Source organism: Brassica napus, chromosome C1 (assembly GCF_020379485.1).
Source record: "Brassica napus cultivar Da-Ae chromosome C1, Da-Ae, whole genome shotgun sequence".
In the NCBI taxonomy this organism is placed as follows: domain Eukaryota; kingdom Viridiplantae; phylum Streptophyta; class Magnoliopsida; order Brassicales; family Brassicaceae; genus Brassica; species Brassica napus.
In genome coordinates, this window is record NC_063444.1 from 10,809,970 (window position 1) to 10,814,887 (window position 4,918).

At 37.0% G+C, this 4,918-nt stretch overlaps 1 long non-coding RNA gene across 1 annotated transcript; it reads left to right on the forward strand.

Annotated features, from left to right (window-relative positions):
• The first annotated feature begins 893 nt into the window (after positions 1-893).
• On the forward strand, positions 894-4,435 carry LOC125580689. The gene is made up of 2 exons (XR_007318424.1): positions 894-3,989; positions 4,105-4,435. It is a non-coding gene; the product is annotated as an uncharacterized LOC125580689 (long non-coding RNA).
• Positions 4,436-4,918: the final 483 nt, after the last annotated feature.

Here is a 4,918-nt window from a genome sequence, read left to right on the forward strand (position 1 = left end):
GAAGTGTTACGATGGGTTGAGAATAGACTTTCCAAGTCACAAAACATAATTCTGTAACCCAGAATATTCATTCAAAACTCGTTTCCTCTAATCTTCGGCCTGAGGCTTTGCAACCCGTACCGAATCATAGATTTGTGTTAGGTTGGACTAACCTAATATCAGATTCAACACGTCACGATTATAAACAGACTTTATTTCATATATATAAAACACGAAGTTCACAAGCCCAAAATATTATACATAGGATCCATGAACGCAGCCGAAAGTAAAACATACATTCATATATCTTGAAAACGAGTATTTAGCAAAAGATGTCCAATCTACACCAGCTCCTACAGTTCCGCGAGCGCTATGGTCCTTTCTACTGGTCACCTGCAAAACGATGCGAGGGGTGAGTGAACTAGTTTCACTCAGTGAGTCAGGGTTCCCTATCTAGCATATACAACTACCCGTCATTCTAAATCCCACCCCAAACACAAGCAAGACGAGTAGTTCAACAATCAATATTCAAGATCATAAAGCATGACCGATTTAAGCAATAAATCATTAAACCGTAATAAATCAAACACTCTTTATGAGTGTCATATCAATCAACCACACCTAGGGCCCAACATAATCATTCTTCCTCCATATAAGGGAAACCGGCAATCTCTTCACTATTACACTACACAGGCGTAGAGGCTCGGGAATCGCCCGGTCATTGTCCTCAATCGGAATCGCCATGCCCCAGTCCTCTATCGGACTCGCCGGGGGCTGTCACATCCACGTATGACACTCGGCCTTGGTGATCAAGCCAAGTTAAACCGAGCCCACCACTTTCCGGACCACGACCGGTTTAGTGGTACCATTTGAGGAAGCAATGACCTGCAAACTACTACTAGAACCACCACGAGGTTCTCACACAACAGTACCAACACGAGGTACATACCATAACAACATATAATAATCACACAATAACCCGGGTGCTTAGACTAGTCTTGCTATCCACTTAGCCCAGACATCGTCTCAAGCCTCGGATCCACAAACTGACACCTAGACCGGTCCAGCTATCCTAGCTCGGAAGCCGTCTCCGATGTCAGGAACCTGCATTAAAAATTCGTTAACAAACAATTAACCGTGACTCACAGTGATTAAGCGATGTGGCTCGACTCTTTGATTCCAGATGTTGACCAAACCCCTTTTATCCCCTCCAAATCTTCGTCTTGGTACCGTGATGTTAAATCCCAAAACCCAACCTCAATGTCTTGAATGAATTGGTCTGGACTGATCAGAACTCAGAAAGAACCTTCTTTCTCTTCTGGACAGTCTTTCAGAACTTTCCGGCAGTTTATCGGTCTTCGAAAAATGTCTATACTTCTAAAGCACCTCACTTCTTTCTCTCTCTCTCTCTCTCTAAGCCACGTTTTGGAGTGTCCTTGGTGTGTCTGAATGAGTAAAAATGAACCAGGGTAGCTGGGTATAGGCCTGGGACTTTTATCCGAGGTCCGTAAGTTTTATTAATAAATATTTCAAAAATAGTAATACTTATATATAAAAATTAATTTTATTTAATATATTTTCATTTTTATAATAGTATATATAAATTTTATGTAATTTTTTAATATTATACATAGAAATAATTAAAAACATTATATATATTTTTATTTTTAAATTATTGTTAATATTTTATATATATTAATATTATTTTTTATTTATATTAAGGATACAAATCCAGATCCGGATATCCGCCGGATATTACAATTTTTACAAGGATATCCGACACTCGGATATCTGAGAACCCCAGATCCGGATAAGGATAGTAAAATTATGGATCCGCCGGATAAGGATCCGGATTCGGATACCTTAAAATTGCCCGGATATCCAATCCGTCCCATGCCGGTATATATAGAAGTTGCCGGCCAATAAGAATGAGCCACCCGATCGCCTGTGTGTCGTCCTGTATGCTTCCGGTCGCATGCGTGGCGACACATGGGAGTCCACATGCCCTGTTGCATGCTCTCTAGCCATGCCAGAAGAGACCTCCACGTCCACTTGCCCTTCAGCATGTCTGGTGTTCATGCATCGCGACACACGGACCTCTGCATGTCGGTTCGCATGCGCAGATCGCAGGTATTGCGACACCTCGTGCTTCTATGTGTCAAGCTGCATGGAATTGCTTCATGCACGTCTACACCTCCTTCTTGTGTTGATACTGAGCAGGTTAAATGGTTGACACCACGTCCTGATCTCTTAGATCAAGCCACCTTGAGCTTCTCGGTCGATTTGGGCGATTTCGGCCCTTCTGGTGAATTTTCGTCCCACGATCAATCCCGAATATTTTTCCGCACCCGATCTGATGAGCTAAATATTTTTAATAGAATCCAGACTAACCTTAACCTTGAGGATAAAAATTTTCCGAGCTTTCGGTTTTCCCGAGAAATTCCATAAAACCGAAATTCGGTTTTTTTTTTTGTTTTTTTTGTTTTTTTAAGATGGGGTATTACAGTAGTAAACACATAAAATTCATTAAACTCAAGAATTAATGAAACATTGACTTTTGATTGACCGTGACACGTGTCATCACCACAAATTCCGAATTAGTGACTGTGACACGTGTGATCACCACAAACTCAAGAATTAAGAACCATCCATGAATTTAGTATAAGCAGTAGTAGTAATGTTATAAAGTTTAGAGGTGAATGTTTGGTCTCGACTGTGTTCTAATTTGATTGTTGAAGCCATATATATTAAGGCACTCTGAAATCATTAAAAGAACAAGTTAATGTTAAGATATTTTTATACCACATGTTAAAAAATGTTTTCCTAACGATACGCAAATGTCAATATATATGGCATGTGAATACAAGCGTGGCAGGCAAGTGCACAATAAACTATTATCTCTAGAAAGATAAAAACGATAAACTATTTAAAAAAGTTGTACAGAAATTCTTAAGATCTAATCAGACGCGCGGAAAAAAAATGTCAAGTTTGATTCTCATCGGATGTAATTGTTCCTACAACATTATGGCCATTAAATAACACTGATTCACAAACTATATGTACGGAGAACATTAGTTTCGCAGATGCATCCGGAGAAAATCAACTATCAAGGACAGGGAACCTTCTACGCCGAGAAGAGAATATGCTGCAACATTTGACTTTTTTTCAAAAAACCTGATCACAAAAACCTGATCACAATGGCTAAATTTCTCAACAGAGCTGAAAAATAAAAATTCTTTAAAGTGATTCTAAGCATTCGAGATTTTATATGTTCTGGGGATGCAAAATACAATTTTTGATTATACCAAAAAAAAAAATACAATTTTTGATTTTCTAGTTATAACTGCTCGATCATTCCCTAGGGAACTTTATTACGTTGATTATTCTATTCTGGTTCGGCTTTCTAAACCATCTTAAATTTGAATATTAGAATAATAGTTTGATGTAAAAAAAATATGATAACACAAATTATTTATTTTATAATTATCATATGCTAGATACAAAGATATAAAATTTTAAACTATTTCATAATTTTTTATTGTGATATCAACTATTTCACGATCTTAGGATACTAATTTAATTTTTGTTTTGTTGATAGATATCAGCTATATGTCGGGAAACAATTACATTGTAGGTCACTTTCTTACTTTAAAATAACTGTCTAAGACACTTATTGCTACCAACACATTTTTTCTATGCAAAAGACGAGAATAACCTTAGAACCTAATCAAAGTAATTGTTACCTCCTCTTTCCTTTCGTCAAGCCGTACCATCTCTGTTTCCATCTCTGTTTCCATCTCTTTTTCTTTCCTCTTTCTCTCTCTCCTTAACTCTTCAATTTCTTGCCGTAATCGCTCTTCAATTTCTTGCCGTAATCGCTTGTTCTCCTCCTCTGCTAATCTTGACGTCTCTTTACTCGAATCCTCTATCTGAGATTTGAGCAACATGACAACAGAAACAGATTCCCTGAGTAGGTTGACCTACGCCTGTGGGAAGTAAACGTCGTAAGAGTGAGTGACATGATTTACTGGTGATTTCTATGGTTCTGCTTTTTTCTTAAAAATGATATGAGCTGTGGTTCCTTACAATGAATATTTTCAATGTTATGTTTTTAATCACCGACAGTGGCCGGTGTTGGAAACGAGTTGACTCGGCAGAAACTGATTCAATCACTCCTCAATCTCTGTAACTCGATTCGCGATGGTGTCGAGCATATTCTTTGGTGGAACATGTTCTATTTTTTTAATTTCATTTAGCTCTTGTACACTTGATCCTTCTTCTTTCCTTATTTTCTAGTCATGTATGCCTTCTAAAATGTTTGTGTTCATGAAGGTGGGATATGTCTTTGTGCGATAATGTTACTTATATTTTTTTGCAAATCTATCTTTCACCATATAAATTGATAGATTGTAATCTCTAACATTTAAACATGAAGCTTATTGAGGATATACTACAATTTGCATGTTCTTCACCAGCTGGTTTGTGAGAAAGAAGAACACATTCTGAAAAGAATGAACATGTGTACATATTAATGGATGTACATGTGGATATTGTGAAACTATGTGTACAGAGAGAAAAACTGATGTACACGTGGATAATAACTTTATTGTACATCATATTAGTTTTCATATTGATATTTTGCAGCATATGTAGGTGTGGGCATTGTAATGATGATATTGTTTTTCGTTTATGACAAGTGCGAAATTGTATGTAAATATAGATATGTAAATAAGTGCGTAAACTGAAAAATGGTTAGTGTACATGTGGACACAATGCGTTGATGTACAAGTGGATACCATGTTCATGTGTACACGTGGACGATGTACATATGAACATTGTTGCAAATGTACACATATGAATTACAGTTTGGCCTTACCGTGAAAAGAAAAAAAAATTATTTACACCTTGGTATTACTTAAAAAGTTAGTGTAAATGTTGT